General features: G+C 42.2%; 1 long non-coding RNA gene across 1 annotated transcript in view; it reads left to right on the top strand.

The window, feature by feature from the left end:
- The first annotated feature begins 520 nt into the window (after positions 1-520).
- The window catches only part of LOC140068950 (uncharacterized), a 122009-nt gene continuing 104631 nt past the window's right edge, over positions 521-17898 (top strand). Inside the window, exon 1 of the long non-coding RNA XR_011848651.1 lies at positions 521-1338. This is a non-coding gene — a long non-coding RNA (uncharacterized lncRNA). The remainder of the gene's footprint in view (positions 1339-17898) is intronic.

Raw genomic sequence — 17898 nt, 5'->3', positions numbered from 1 at the left:
ATTACTATATATCTGTGTGTGTGGGGGGCCATTACTATATATCTGTGTGTGTGGGGGCCATTACTATATATCTGTGTGTGTGGGGGGCCATTACTATATATCTGTGTGTGTGGGGGGCCATTACTATATATCTGTGTGTGTGGGGGGCCATTACTATATATCTGTGTGTGTGTGGGGGGCCATTACTATATATCTGTGTGTGTGTGGGCCATTACTATACAGGCGGTCCCCTACTTAAGGACACCCGACGACCCACAGTTAAAGACGGACCCCTCTGCCCACTGTGACCTCTGGTGAAGCTCTCTGGATGCTTTAGTTTAGTCCCAGGGTGCAATGATCAGCTGTAAAGTGTCTGTAATGAAGCTTTATTGATAATCCTTGTATGTAACCCGGGGACTGCCTGTATATATATGTGTGTGGGGGGGGGCATTACTATATATCTGTGTGTGTGGGGGCCATTACTATATATATGTGTGTGTGTGTGGGGGGGGGGCATTACTGTTATTTTTACTATTTTTCAGACCCCCTAGGGTACTTTAACTCCAGGTTGTCTGACTGATCCTACCATATACTGCCATACTACAGTATATGCGGATTTTCTACATCATCTATTACAATGTGCAAATCACACATTGTAATAGAAGGGTTAAAATCAGACAGCCTCCGGTCTTTGTATAAATGTAATTAGGACATAATTTTTATTCCTGTGATATTATACTGTCAGTGACTGTGGTGTTTTTAGAGGCAGCCCTTTAGTGCAGTCATTTTTTTGGCGCTGTATACTAACGTGCAGTTTTTTCGCAGCTGGTATATATTTATGTATATGTGATATATTCATTACTGCAATATTATTAGTATTGTACAGGTACGTGGATATATATATATAATATATTTATGTGCAACTGAATTTCAGTGTTTCATATGGTGTATGTATTTATATGTGTAGTGTGAATATAGCGTGTGTAGAGTATATATGGGGCAGTGTTAATATGTGTTTATGTGTATTATGCATATATAGTGTATGTGCGCTTTTGTCTGTGGAGTGCAAAGTCACCCAGCGGCCAGTCCTGCGGTGATCCGAAATCCCGATACCTGTGCCTGCTCAGCAGCCTCTGTGAATCAGTGTGCAGGTGCTGGGACTTTAGGTTTCCTTGGGGCATGCAATGAACGCTCCTTCATATTTCCTCAGAACCAATGGGAAGGAAAAGAAGTCCTGACCCTTATGCAGTGATTCACAGAGGTTGCTGAGCAGGCACAGGTACCAGGACTTCAGATTACCTCAGGACTGGTGGCAGGGTGACGTAAAGAGCCCTTAGGTGCACTGGAGCACCCCCACTGGTAATTAACACAATTCTTTATTAAAACATTAAAAGATAGTGGCGGCCCTAGCAATTGCACTTTATAATGTTATATTTGTTATATGTTGTCTGTTAAACACTTTTATATGTTTACTGTTCACCATGCTTTAGTTTTTGATGCCATATTTGCACTATAATAAATATACTTGACCAAAAGTATGACTCCTATTGGCAATCTACCAGAAGAGTGTGCCTTGTCGTAGCAACAGGCCTCAAACCCTGTTTGTGAAAGGTCACTGCGGGGGGCAGGAGGCTTGTTCGGTTTTGGGGTGTGTTGGGGCCCAGACACTTTTGCTGTATGGGGCCCCGAATTTCCTGATGGCTGCCCTGTAAAGGGCCACTGACAGAACAATAGCTCCAGCAGTCATTAGTACAGCAAGGAGTGTTCCTCCTGCTGTACTAAGCCTCCACTGGACCAAAACAATGGTAATTCCCTGTAAAATAAAAAATAGATCATTTACATTGGAGCTTGTGATGCAGCACATCTTGTCCAGCACTCTGGCTTCTTTTTAATGTACATGTCGGGGGGGGGCTTTATCGTTAGAAATTTTAGATCAGCAGTGAGATTGCAGAGCAAAAGAGGGATATGAATAATCTCTTCGTAATCTCTGAACTCTATCTTTTGGATAAAGTAAAACTAATAGAGGTAACCACCTCACTAGAGTCTGACCTAGGAACAATAAGTTCCATTAGGTTTACCTGAGGAGCAATCGGCAAACCTATACATTTACCCAGGTCATGGCATGTTTCCTATCACAGAAACCTACCTTTGATTCAATTCCAACAGAAGCTGGATTTGTGTTCTCAAAAGAAAACTTTCCTCTCAATAAGGTAGATATCAACATAGCCTTTAAGGGATTGTTCAAAACATATAAGTCCTACATAAGAGCCAGCTGGGAAGTGGCTAGCTTGGAAACCTACCTCAAACAAAAAATTATCTACACAGGATTGAGGATTAATTTGTCCTCAAACGCCCACCAAGAGGATACAGAATTTCTCCGAGGTTGGCAACAAATACTAACTGAGAGTTCCCTTTGATTGATTAATTATCTCTATGACTACGAAAAAGCCTATCTGCTTAAAACAAGTGAGACCTTATAGAAAGAAATAGAGGAGATTCAGACATTTAGCAACAACGCAGAGTTTGCTAAAAAAAGGCCCTAGAGGAAAAACTCAAAAAAATGTAAGTACATATACAACGGAAATTAAAGAGAGGAAACACTGCAAATATATAAGGGACTGTACTGACTTTGAAACAGGACAAGTCTATAACAATAAAAACAACCAACGTCAGAACTATTATTCTGACATTTCGGAATCTGAAACCTCAGCCTCTGAGGAAAGAACGGTAGCAGGAGGTAGAAGTGGAACCAAACGTAAAAATAAAAACAAAAAATTAGCATACCAACAGAGTTTTAAGAAGCCAGCACATCTGGGAGAAGGACAACTCCCCAGTGAACCTCAGAAAAAAGCCGAAATTGACCAGCGACAAAGAGAGCTTGTCCCTGTCACTGCCCCGGTGACGTCACATGTGAACCTCACTGGGGGACCAGGAACCTACAACACCATTACTTCGTACCTAGTAAGCACTACTACTCCAATACAGGTGGGAGTAAACAGGAACCCTCAACAAACATTCCCCCCTGTAGTCTCTTTTTTAGGGACAACCCCGATTATGTCCCTAAGGGACAGAGAGATATGGGGATACAGAGGGAAATAGACACAGATGTCCTTAAGCAAAACCAGGTAGATAAACTGGTGATTAATCTCTCAGGGCTAAAACTCAGTGGAATCCAACTGAGGGTACTTCGAAAGGGTTTATCATTTACCCCTGTACCAAGCTTTGACAGATTTTGCTGGATAAAAGACGTAAATCTGTTTGCCCGAAAAATAGCTTTACATAAACATCACAAACATCTAGAACAAGAGACCACTGTTGATGACGAGAGAGTAGTACAACTTCTATCAGAATTAGCAGAAGAGAATATAATGGCACCTACTGACATAGCCCCACCACTAACAAATTTAAAACCAAAGAGTAAGAACACACCTCTCTTCTCACAGTACCCGCTTATCGAGGCTTTTGTAAGTATGATAACGAATGACCTTGAGAAAATTAAACCAAACAAAAGAATGATAGCCTCGAATTTGGATAATGAGGAGCGTAAGGCTCTTAGAAGGGGTTGTGTTCAAACCCTCGGACAAAGGGGGGAACACGGTACTGATGGATAAATGTGACTATGTGGACATGGTCAAACGGCTACTGGCAGACAGAGATACATATAAACTACTGGAGCGAGACCCGACAGGTAGATTCGTACAAGAACTTTCAGATCTACTAATGGGGGCCCTTGAGGAGAACATGATCTCAAAGGATGAGTTTAAATATCTCTATACAAAAAAACCTACAATACCAACATTTTATGCACTACCAAAAGTGCATAAACGAGCCAAACCGATACCTGGGAGACCCAGTGTCTCAGGTGTCAACAGCCTTACTCAGGGGATAAGCGAGTATATCGACAAATTATTACGACCCTTTGTGACCTCTTTACCATCCTATCTTAGGGACACGAAAGATGTGATTACTAAATTACAGGGAATAACAGTGACGAAGGATACCTACCTGGCGAGTTTGGACGTTGAGGCCCTATATAGTAATATCCAACGCACATTAGGTCTGGAAGCAGTCACTTATTTTCTCAACACAAAAGCGGTACAATATAAGAAACACAACACTTTCCTGATTTCCTTACTAAGATTTCTCCTGACAATTATTTTCTCTTTGTCGGTGCCTTCTACCATCAGGTGAGAGGCACCGCCATGGGGACCATTTGTGCACCCACGTACGCGAATATCTTTCTAGGGTGGTGGGAGTCCACAATTGTCTTCTCTGAAGAGCTAGCACAGTTCACCAAACACGTAGCATTCTGGGGAAGGTATATTGACGATGTCCTGATCCTGTGGGAGGGGGACAGAGACACCTTTAAGAACTTTGTCCATTGCCTGAACACTAACACAATAGGAATGCACTTTACTTCGGAAATACACCATGAAAATATCTGCTTCCTAGACCTCAACATCAAAATAGATGAACACGGTTCTTTACAGACCTCCATATACAGAAAAGAGACCTCAACCAATAACTTGCTGAGCTGGAAAAGCTGGCACCCGACTCCCCTTAGAAGGGGTATCCCGGTGGGACAATACCTCCGGGCAAGGAGGAACTGTTCGACTGACTTGGAATTTGAAAAGGAATGTGGAGAACTATACACACGATTTCGAAGTAGGGGATACCCAAAGAAGGTTCTACATAGGGCCTACCAAAGAGCAAGGGGACAGACCGTGAAACCCTGCTAAAAAATGATAAAAAAAACAACAACAACGTGGACCAATTAGATGTATAGGTACTTTTGACGGATACTCACAGGAAATAATAGATATCTTTCGAAAATACTGGCCCCTTTTGATGGCTGATAGTGACATCCAATCTGCCTTAACAGAATACCCATCAATAACATACCGAAGAGGGAAAAAGCTAAAAGATCTCCTGGTACACAGTCACTATACTGAAAAACGCCCCGCTCTACTGACATGGCTGCCACCTCGAACAACTGGCTCCTTTCCCTGTGGGGACTGCTCCCTCTGCAAATATATGTCCAGGAAGAAAGAATTTTCTAATCCAGATAACACCCGGACATATCAGATAAGACATTATATTAACTGTAAAACAACAGGGGTTATTTATGTCGCACAGTGTAGATGTCCAAAGATGTACATTGGTAAAACAAAGAGAAAGTGTAACCTCCACTACTAAGTAGAAAAAGGTACAAAAGTAAAGCTGGCTCACCCAACCTTCAGACCGTCTTGGCTGTACACTCTTTGTGGAGATATCCTGGTGCTCGGAGAAAACAATCCATAGCCATAAAGCGTGAACAGGAAAACCAGTGATAAACCGGCACAACACGATAGACTTCACATGGGTACGATGCCAATGCTTTTCTCCTTTATTGATTAAAACGCCATATACATGAGGATACAGGTAGGTTGACGCGTTTCGACGGAGAACCGTCTTAATCTTAACCTGTCTGCTAACATGCCACACTCACCTTTAAAGCTAATCGGCTGGGTGGTTCAGAGAAGGGAACACCCTCCTTGCTAAGCAGTCACCTGTGCCGGGCCGCGCCTCCATGATCACATGACCTTCTCCCACTAAGTCACATGACCGGGAGCGAAGTCCGGAACAAAGTAACAACAGGTGAGTGTGGGTTTAAAAAACAAACAACAACTGTGTGAGTAAAATATGTCAAAGCCCATTGTGACAACAATATTGTGTGTTGGCTAGACATAAGCTGCCGTACTGGGGGACTATGCAACAATGTTATGGTGAGTTACGAATTGTACATATGCATGTTACGAATTGTACATATGCATGTGGTACTCTGCTTTCCATTACAAAAATCCAGTAACTTTCCCTATTCAATAACTTCCTTTTCATATTGCCTCCCCTAATTGGATGTGTCACCTTCTCAAAACCAGTCCATGTAAAGTGGCATGCAGATTTGCCATGTATTTCTCTAAAATGTCTCGATGCCGCAGAGATGCCTACTGACTCGTTGGTAATGTCCGATAAGTGACGGCGGATCCTAATTTTGAGAGGACCTGTAGTATGTCCTATATATTGTACATTACACTTGGTGCATTTAATCGAATAAATGGCATTACTAGTGTTGCAGTTAAGATATGACCGAATAGGATAACTCCTATTGGTAGTGCAAGATATTATATTCATATCCACTGTAATGTAACTACATGCTTTGCACTGTATATGGCCGCATCTGTAACAACCTTTGGTGTTTAACCAAGTCGTGTTGGTTTTTTGACTTTTAAACAGACTAGGTGAGAGAGCACTCCCTATCGTGGGAGCTCTTTTCGCCACACATTTGATACCATTGTTTAACAAAGTGTGCAAAGTAGGATCTTGTAGTAGAATCGGGACATATTTTTGAACTATTTTGGTGATTTCCCTAAATTGCCTACTGTATGTCGTGGTGAATATTATAGAAGTTTTAGATTCTTGTGTTGCAGGACTGACCCCTCTTCCTCTATTTTTCGATTTGTCTATTAATAAATCTTGTTGCTTCAAATTGCAAACCCTACTTGACGCTTTATTGACTACGGATTTGTGATATCCTCTCCGGTTGAGTCTAACTTTAAGGCTCATTTTCTCCTTTTCATAGTCGTCGTCATCAGAGCAGTTCCTCCTAAGACGTACTAACTCCCCATATGGTATGTTTTGTGTAACGTGGGGGGGATGACATGAGGATGCTAGCAGGGTGGTGTTTCTTGCCATTTCTTTCCTGTAAGGTACACTCTTAACCCTATTGTTCTCTCCTATTAGAGTTACATCCAAGAATGGGATTGAATTCCCTCCAAACATGGAAGTAAATTTTAAATTCATTTGATTATCATTGAGATAATTTACAAATTCTGTAAACAAAATTTCTGACCCCCTCCACACCCACACCAGATCGTCTATGTACCGACCAAACCATACTATAGACGCCCGGTGTGGGTTGGAGGGTGAAAAAATGTAAGTCTCCTCCCATTGCAACATATATATGTTAGCAAGGGAGGGGGAAAATTTGGCCCCCATCGGGGCCCCCTCCACTTGCAAGTAGTATGTGCCGTCGAAATAGAAAAAATTATTATGGAGTAGAAATCCAGTGGTGAGAATTATGTATTCTTTTAGAACTGTACTGTATGTACTGTACCTATCCAGGTGCCTTCGTAGGAAAAGGAGACCTAGTTCGTGCGGTATAGATGAGTACAGAGCAGTGACGTCACATGACGCCCATTTAAACTGCTCTTACCATTCGAAATCTTTCATAATTTGTAACAAATGCTTTGTATCACGTAAAAACGATGGGGTAACTCTAGTAATAGGCTGGAGGAAATGATCCAGCCATTCCCCCAGTCTCTCACCCACCCCCCCTATCCCAGCCACAATAGGTCTTAGAGGTGGTGGGAAACAATTCTTGTGGACTTTGGGGAGTGAATGAAAGACTGGAGTGATGGGATCTGCCACGTATAGAAAATCTTTCTCTTTTTGTGTGATGATACCCAGGTCAACCCCCTCATCCAGTATTTTTAATAAGCGTTTTTGGACTAAACTGGTGGGATTAGACTCTAAGGTGCGGTACGTGTTGTTATCCTTCAACATATTTTCGTTGAGGATCTTATAAAGGGCGGCATCCATCACTACTATGACCCCCCCTTTGTCCGCAGACCTGATGATTAAATCTGGATCCTCTTTGAGTTGTTTTAGGGCCTCCCTTTCTCCCTTGAATAAGTTCTGATGTGTTTGGTGTGAGTCCTTTTCTTTCACTTTTTTATGTAGTGCTACCAATTCCTTCTCGACTATATCCTGAAAATGATCTAGGGCAGGAACCCGTGAATTAATAGTGTAAAAATCCACATTCGTGGTATGAAATTCATTATTTACACAGTCATTGACTTCACACTGTTCACATTCTAATAACCTGAGTGTCAATACATTTTCCTGTTCTTGGAAATTGCCCATAATGACATCTGATCTCATGAGGTCTGCTATATATTCATTGTGTTTATTAGTAGAAAATGTAGAACTCTCAATTATGTCTACTGTATTCATGTTTGATGTGTCCACATCATTGAAATGTTTCTTTACCGTAATATTACGCACTAATTTATTAATGTCCAATAATGTATTAAATAGGTTAAAGTCCACTGTAGGGGAAAACTTAAGACCTTTGGCTAATATTTTTAGTTGATTATCGGACAAAATTCTACTAGAGAGATTTATAACAGATTCTGTTAAGTGTCCTTCTTGGCCCGAGTTTTCACTCCCATGTTTCTTGTGTTTGCGTCCTGACCGTCTGATCCGTTTTTTGACGGTTTATTAGGTGGTCTTTGATTCTCTCCTGGCTTGGATTTGTTCGTAGTATCTTTATTTTTACGTCTCGCTCCATTCCGCTCATCTTCCGTTTGAGAAGACATTTGATTTGAGGACAGACTGTCTCTAGATTCTTCTGTTTCCGAGAAACTGACTCGGGAATTATAATATCTCCTTTTACCCCTTTTGTTTCGCTTTTTCAAGATGGATTTTGGCGTACTTGTATTGGCATATGGGCCTTGCTCGCGTCGTTTCCACACGTAGACTTCGTTGTTGCGTAGACTTCGTTGTACATTGGTAAAACGGTACAGGAGCTGAGAAAAGGGTCTCCTCACATCTTAGTACCGTAAGAACTAAAAAGGATATATCTTTATCAAAACATATGAAATCAGTGCACAATGGGGACCTTGAACAACTTCGCTTCTGGGGAATAGATTGCCTAAAAACAGGGATAAGAGGGGGTACCTCGATCGAGGCCTCCTCCAGCTGGAGGCGAAATGGATTTATAGATTGGGAACATTGAGCCCAAGAGGCTTAAATGAGGGGTTCACCTATGCAGCCTTCTTATGAATGAATCCCCTTTGATTCAACAAGTGACAATATATAAGAATTTTTTAGGAAGAAGGACAATCCAACCGATTAGGCACACCACCTCTCCCCTTCTTTTGGTAAATAATCCCAACGGAGATAGGAAACAACATTAAGAACGTGAAGTAATGGGACAGTCCGACATTAAGATGGATATGTACTGAATGAGAGTACTACGTGTGGAAGACTCGGCCAGAGGTACTAATGTACATCACCCATTTATAAAATATGGAGTTGTACCGTTAGACAGTATTCCTTGTGAAAAAAGTGTGAACCCAATACTGAGGGGCACACTGAAAGTACCGAAACCTAGAGTGAATCGCATATACTTTATATTCTCAATATTTAGTACTCTCATAGCCCTGTATTCTCTTACCTAGCTATATAATACCTAGTCATTAGAGTCCACTCTATATCCCAGCCCACATTCCACTTACCAGCTCTGTGGATAGGCAGACCTATGGTACTTGAAAAGGGAAACACAATCTAAGTACCATGTCATGCGCGGAGAGAAGGAATTGAGCGCACATCTGTGAACGTGCGCAGTGGGTCTGCGGAGACTAAGTAAAACGGACATGCGCGAGGTCTAGACCTAAAGTGTATGGGCATGCGCACTGGGATGAGAGAGGCCGGCGCTAAGAAAAACAGACATGCGCAGATAACGGCCGCATCCAGTGATGTTACAGAGTGACTACATGACTGGATAATAGAGGACACAACCCACCACCACTATTGGTTGGTGGGATCCAGCCTCCTAATTGGCTGGTAGAGACGGGCCCTTCTTTACCACGTCATGATGAGGACCTATAAAGGACGGGGATTCACGTGGTGTGCCGCATTATAGCCCCAGCACCCCTGAGGACGCTGCTTTATGTGGCGAAACATGTCGGGGGGGCTATATCATTAGAAATTTTAGATCAGCAGTGAGATTGCAGAGCAAAAGAGGGATATGAATAAAATTTAAAAACCGTTGTAGTGTAGACTGTATAGAATACTTATCAGAGCATAGCAATAGGGATAAGTGAAGCAGAACTGCAATAATCCTCTAAGTGTGAGGATAACGCATGGGCGACATCTGCCCCATAGGGGAGGACTTGCATACCCCTGCTCATACTCTAGGGAGGCTTCCCGACAGGGATAGATACACATGCCTTCTAGATCCCTATTTGCTAATTAGATCAGAGTAAAAATTCAAAATAAATACAGTCTACACCTACATAGGTTGTCTCCCGACTTATCATACAATGAAAGCTCTGACAAAACACTGTCTGTAATTTTAATCACAGTGTGTTGGATACAACTACACTTTCTCTCCCTTTGTTGTACTTTTTCAGTCTCTCTTTTTTCTTTTTTAAGTAAAGATTAATAAAAGCTATGTTTTAGTGACAATTGGGTATATACGTCCGATTGGGCGATTTGTTTGTCTTATACAAAAACGTACTTCATAAACCCAGTGACAAGCTGGTCGTAATCTCTGAACTCTATCTTTTGGATAAAGCATGACTGGATCTGGCTTCTTCCCACCTGATCATGAGAGATGCAGCTAATAGGGCCTGCGCAATAGAAGGAAGAAGCCAGAGTGCTGGGCGAGATGTCCTACATGGCAAGCTCCAATGTAAATTATCTAGTTTTTATTTTACAGGGAATTACCATTGTTTTGGTCCAGTGGCGGCTTAGTACAGCAGGAGGAACACTCCTTGCTTTACCAATGACTGCTGGAGTGATTGTTCTGTGAGTGGCACTTTTAAAAGTGTTGGTTTTAAATAAAGCAAACAAAAAAAGAGGTTGCGCAGTCAGATAGCGAATTTGTAGCTTCAATTTACTAAAAATCAGGAACACATGCACCATCTGCCGCAGAACCCCCCAATACACGTGCCATCCGCTGCTGAACATTCCCTACACACGCGCCATCTGCCGCAGAACATTGCCATACATGAGCCAACCGCTGCAGAACATCCCCATACATGAGCCAACCGCTGCAGAACATCCCTATACAGACTCCAACCGCTGCAAAACATCCCTATACATAAGCCAACCGCTGCAGAACATCCCTATACAGACTCCAACCGCTGCAAAACATCCCTATACATGAGCCAACCACTGCAGAACATCCCTATACAGACGCCAACCGCTGCAGAACATCCCTATACAGACGCCAACTGCTGCAGAACATCCCTATACAGACGCCAACCCCTGCAGAACATCCCTATACAGACGCCAACCGCTGCAGCACATCCCTATACATGAGCCAACCGCTGCAGAACATCCCTATACAGACGCCAACCGCTGCAGAACATCCCTATACAGACGCCAACCGCTGCAGAACATCCCTATACAGACGCCAACTGCTGCAGAACATCCCTATACAGACGCCAACCGCTGCAGAACATCCCTATACAGACGCCAACCACTGCAGAACATCCCCATACATGAGCCAACCGCTGCAGAACATCCCCATACATGAGCCAACCGCTGCAGAACATCCCCATACATGAGCCAACTGCTGCAGAACATCCCTATATATGAGCCAACTGCTGCAGAACATCCCCATACATGAGCCAACCGCTGCAGAACATCCCCATACATGAGCCAACCGCTGCAGAACATCCCCATACATGAGCCAACCGCTGCAGAACATCCCCATACATGAGCCAATTGCTGCAGAACATCCCTATACATGAGCCAACTGCTGCAGAACATCCCCATACATGAGCCAAAAGCTGCAGAACATTATAATAGACATTTATTAAAGTATCTGCACCAGTTTTCTGGAGACTTTGCACTGCATAGAACATCTTTGGAGCTTGTACATGTATTTATAACATGTTTGCACCAGTTTTGTGTGGCAGCTGCTCTGTGTCCCACAAGACTGAAAAATCTGCACCTAAAGGGGCTGTGCACACAAATTTTGTCTTTGGCCCAAGCTATTATGTGTCTAAGCTGCTGCAGAACCTCACATTAATGTAGAAATGCAGTGGTGGGGGAAGATATGAGGGGATGATGCAGAGGGGTCTCAGGAGATTTTCATAGCTGCTCCTGCACACAGGACACTAAAAGGCTAAGGCAGAGTGTGAGGAGACACTGGGGGGAGGGAGGACTTATCTCTGGCTGATTCCCGGCTGCTGACTCCTTCTCCTCAGGTGCTGGATGTCTCTGGAGTATGCAGCTCTCTCCTCTGAATGAATCTCCCGCGCTGCTACATCCAGCCCCGGGATTGGCTGCAGGCAGACAGACTCCTCCCCTCCCTCTCTCACAGATGGTGGAGGCTGCAGCAAGGACAGAGAGGGAGGCGCCGCCCCTGAATTAACCCCGCGTACCCCTGCGCTGCTCTGCCGAATACATCCAGGGGCATAACTACAGCTGGGGGCACAACAGGGGCCCGGACATACGGCCCCTGGTCTTGGCAGGCATCTTAGCAGTTGCTGCGGCTGTAGTTATGCCTCTGGATAGGAGCCCTGGCTGCGAGCCATATGCAGCCATCAAAAGAGCTATATCTGGCTCGCGAGCCATAGAGTCTGACCCCTGCCCTAGGGGGTAAAAAATGCATTGATAATACAAAATTGGAATCGTAAAGTAATATCACCTACATCGATAATTATATAAAGTACAACATAAATACATAACATATGTGGCTAAAGAGGCTTCAAGCTATTAAAGGAATTTATGATTCTATACTTCTACTATGCTAGGAAAGGGGCAAAAAAAGCTAAATGCTTTATTCAATCCTATCAGAGACATCGTTCCCAATCGGACAATCCATTTGCATTCTTTTTCTTCCAAAGTTTTTTTCATGTCCCCTCCTCTCATGCCACAGTGTATTATCTCTATACCTTGTACCAAAAACTCCCTTGGATTGCAATTATGTTTCTGGTAGAAATTGTGACCAATTTGGCAAGCTCTGTGGAGCACTGCGTAATCTGTTTGCGCTATATAAATAAAGGTATTATTATGTATTAAATGGTGCAGGATTGGCTTAACCCCTTCCCGACATTTGACGTAATAGTACTGCATCGCGGGAGGTGCGTTCCCGCAAAATGCAGTACTATTACGTCAAGCTTCTGGCGCCGGCTCCTGAACGGAGCCGGCGCCAGAAGCTGCGGGTGTCGGCTATATATTATAGCCGACACCCGCCTCTAACACCCGCGATCGGAGATTTCTCCGATCGCGCGTGTTAACCCCTAACACGCCGCGGTCGCGCTGACCGCGGCGTGTTAGAGGCATTTAAAGATACCTGAAGTTGAATCGGACCCCCCCGCGGCGCTTACCGGGGTGGTCCGCTGCTCCGATCGCAGCCCCGGGACTGCCGGTGCCCGGGGCTGCGAGATCTCCCTCCGGAAGCCGGGTCCGTGCCTCCTGGCAGGACCCGGCTGTAAGACACTGGGCATGCGCAGCATGCTCAGTGTCTTACATTACACAGTGCAATACATCTGTATTGCACTGTGTAACCTGTAAAAAAGCTTGAACAAGTGATCAGAAGATCACTTGTTCAAGCTTAGATGTCAGTAACAGTAAAAAAAGTAAAAATAAATAAATAAACGTTTTTTACAATAAAAATAAATAATAAAAGAAAGTGAAAGTCCCCCCAAACACCACATTTCCCTTTACACAAGTAATAAAGTATAAAAAACACTAAATCACAAAAAAACCCCACTTATTTGGTATCGATGCGTCCGTAACAATCTGTACAATAAATCCTAATCATAATTGGACCCCCTCGGTGAACGTGGTAAAAAAAAAAACCCAAAAACTTGTCAAAAATTAAAACTTTTTATCAAATTGCTTTACAAAAAATGTTCTAAAAAGTGATCCGAAAAAGTTACAAGCACCAAAATGATACCAATAAAAAGAGCAACTTGTCACGCAAAAAATAAGCTTACAACCAGCTCCGTAAACCAAAAAATACTATAATTATGCCGCTATAAAAATGGCAATACTAAAACAAATGCAATTTTTTCTATTCTAGTTTTCCTTCAATAAAATTGGACAAATAAAAATAAAACTATATAAATGAGGTATCACCGTAATCGTAGTGATCCGTAGAATAAAGATAATATATTATTGTTATGCTACAGTGAACACCCCCCCCAAAAAATGCTAAAAATCCAAAAGAAGAATTGATGATTTTATTTTCCTCCACACGTAAAAAGTTAATAAAATTGCTTCAATATGCTAAAAACCCACTAAAATAAAGTTTTTTTTACAGTGCATCTCGTCTCGCAAAAAATAAGCCCTTATTTGTCTAAATTGCTTAAAAAATAAATAAAGATTGTATAGCCTATAGCCAACGAGCGTTGTTATAGAACGGTGCGGCGGGTAGTGACTTTCCAACACCGGTCAGGGTAAGACGGCAGCTGTTCACTGATCGGGGTAAGACGGCGGCTGTTCCTGACAGCCATCCATCCTGCCCCATGGACCAGAAGGGTTACGTCCCCCCCACACACCCCCAGTTTATTATTGCTGCTATTGGCTCATCAATTCAGATGAGCCAATAGCAGCGAATTTACTTATGACGTCAGTAATACCGGTCACCATGTCTGTAGACACGGTGATCGGGGTAGGGTGGCGGCTGTTCCTGACAGCCACCAATTTTGCCTTGCGGTCCAGAGGGGTTTTATTGCCCCCCTCTGTCCATGTTTGCCGCTATTGGCCGGTCGATTTGGTCCAGCCAAAAGCAGCAATATTCGTCACAATGGGCATCGCTAGGGTGAATAAGAGCAACACTTGGCGATAATTTCCCTACGAAAAACGAAGATATGGTACAAAAGTGCTGGCTGTGCACATTGTACAGATGATGCTGTACAACTCTTACGAGCTGTTCCAATGTGCAGGTCCTGCCGTATCATTTCTCCGTTTTCAAGAGGAAGATATTAGGAAACTAATATTGGGACAAGAAGGACGGGGCCCCAGTACCTCTGGTTTAGATGTTCCTGTGTTTTGCCAGGACAGCATTTTCCCGGTGAATTCTGCTGCTTCTAAAGATAAGACTCAATAAAGAGTCTGTTCCAAAAGAGGAGTAAGGATGGACACTACATACTACTAAGAGACCTGCGACAACTCCAGAGTGACAAAAGTTTAGTTGGTCCCCTGGTATATTCTACCTCCTTATACACTAGACATTCACAATTCACGCCCAACCTATTGTGAATTAATTTTGGTAAAATGAATAATTGTAACAACTGTTATGTCCCGTTGCTCCCTATACCCCTCCATTATTTCATAAGGGGCGCCACATAACGGGCACTGAACTTTCCAGAAATAATTGAAATTTCCATCTTGGACTCCATTGCACATCATATTTGGAAACCACCTGTATGTTCAAAATGCTCATTTCACCACGTGTATTACACTACACCACATATTACACCTTGCTATATTCCCCAAGGGGTGTACATTCAACAATTAGGGTCACTTTTCGGGTTTTCCTCTGTTTTGGTACCACTACGTCTCTCCAAATGCATCCTGACACATGTGAAGGATTTCTTGCAAATTTGGCCTCTAAAAGACAAACATCCCTCTTTTCCTCTACTGTGCGCCCATAAAGCATTTTATATGCACATGTGGGGTACTTCTACACTCGGGAGAAATAGTTTTACACCTTTTTTGGGGTTATTTAATATATTATCCCTTGTGGCTTACATAAATTAGGGGTAAAGTGACATTTATAGGAAAATTTTCACCTTTTTAATGATTAGGGCCTAATTGGATCATTCACCTGTAGGGGCAAATGCATATATTACACATTGCAAAATTCTCTAAGGGGTGTGCGTTCAAAAATTAGGGTCACTTTTTGGATTCTTCTCTGTTTTATACCACTAGGGTTCTCCAAATGCATGTCAAACATTTCTGTCAAATTTGGCTTCTAAAAGGCAAACATTCCCCTTTCCTTTTACTGTGCGCCCATACAACATTTTATATACACATGTGGGGTACTTCTACACTTGAGAGAAATAGGTTTACACATTTTGGGGGGTTATTACATTTTTTTATCCCTTGTGGCTATATAAAATTAGGAGTAAAATGACCTTTATAAGAAAATGTTCACCTTTTATCTATTTAAGTCCTAATTAAATCAAACACCTTTACGGACAAATACACATATTACACCTTGCTAAATTCTCTAAGGGGTGTACTTTCCAAAATGGTGATACTTGTTGGGGTTCCGCTCTGTTTTGGTACCACTACGGCTCTCTAAATGCATCCTGACACATGTAAAGGATGTCTGTCAAATTTGGCTTCTAAAAGGCCAACGCCCCTCTTTCCCTTCTGAGCTTCACTGCGTACCCATACAACATTTTATTTGCATGTGTGGGGCAATTTTATACTCGGGAGAAATGCTAGTACACATTTTTTGGGGTTGTTTCATCTTTAATGCCTTATGGGTTACAAAAATTAGCCGTAAAAGTGACTTTTTTGGGAAAATGTTCACCTTTTTCCTTTTAGGGACCTAATTGAAGCAAACACCTGTAGGGGAAAATACACATATTACACCTTGCTGAATTCTCCAAAGGGTGCACTTTCCAAAATGGTGACACTTGTTGGGGTTCCCCTCTGTTTTGGTACCACTAGGGCTCTCCAAATGCATCCTGACACATGTAAAGGATGATTGTCAAATCTGGCTTCTAAAAGGCCAAAGCCCCTCTTTCCCTTCTGAGCCCTACTGTGCACCCATACAACACTTTATATGCAAAAGTGGTGCAGTTCTGTGCTTAGGAGAAATAGTTTTACACATTTATGGGGGTTGTTTAATCTTTTATCCCTTGTGGCTAACAAAAATTTGGGGTAAAAGTGACTTTTGTTAGAAAATTTTCACCTTTTTTCCCTTTTGGGGCCTAATTGAATCAAACACCTGTTGGGGAAAATACACAAATTACACGTTGCTAAACTCTCCAAGGGGTGTACTTTCCAAAATGGTGTCTCATGTTGGGGCTTTCCTCTGTTTTGGTACCATTACGGCTCTCCAAATGCATCCTGACACATGAAAACTTTTTCAGCCATATTTGCCCTGCAAAAACGAAACAACGCTGTTTCCCTTCCAGGTGCCCCCCTGTGCCCGTACAGCATGGTACAGTGACAAAATGGGTATTGGCATACTCAGGAGGAATTGCCCTCAACATTGTAAAATGCATTTTCCTTTTTAACCCATTGTGAAGGTGCAAATTTTAGTGTTCAATGAATCTATAGTAAGATAAAATTACATTTCTCTAATTTCACTTTCATTTATCTTTCACCCTCATGAAACGCTCATAGGGTTAACAAAATTCCCAAAGGTTGTTTTGAATATTTTGAGGGGTGTAGTTTCTAAAATGGTGTCATTTGTGGGGGTTTTCTGTCATGTGGGCCTTATAAAGTCACTTCTAACTAAATTGACCCTCCAAAAGTAGGTTTTGATGATTTTCGTGAAAATCTGAAAAATTGCACCTAAAGTTATAAGCCTCCTAACATCCTAAATAAAGGAAAAGAGGTTTGAAAAATGATGCCAAGTTAAAGCAGACATGTGGAAAATATTAGTTATAAAGTTATTTTAGTGATATGACCAACTTTCCAAAAAGTAGAAAATTTTGAATTTGGAAAACATTGTTTTTTTCAAAATTTTTGCCAAATTTCCATTTATTTCATAAATAAATACTAAATATATTGATTAAATTTCTCAACCAGCATGAAGTACAATGTGTCACGAAAAAACAATCTCAAAATCAACTGGATATGTTAAAGCGTTCCAAAGTTATAACCACTTAAAAAGACACATGTCAGATTTTAAAAAATGGGCCGTGTCAGGAAGGTGAAAAGTGGCTTCAGCGTTAAGGGGTTAAACCCCTTATCACCGACACTAGTTTTCAGCTCAATGACCAGACTCGATTTTTCAAATCTGACATGTCTCACGATAATTGTTTATAACTTCGGAACGCTTTAACATATCCCGGTGATTTTGAGAATGTTTTCTCGTGACACATTGTACTTCATGTTAGTTGTAAAATTTAAGTGATACGTTTTGCGATTCATTCTGAAAAAAAGTGAAAA

Source organism: Engystomops pustulosus, chromosome 7 (assembly GCF_040894005.1).
Source record: "Engystomops pustulosus chromosome 7, aEngPut4.maternal, whole genome shotgun sequence".
Classification (NCBI taxonomy): Eukaryota; Metazoa; Chordata; class Amphibia; order Anura; family Leptodactylidae; genus Engystomops; species Engystomops pustulosus.
The sequence above is the reverse complement of the archived record's forward strand: the minus strand, read 5'-3'. Positions and strand labels throughout refer to the sequence as shown.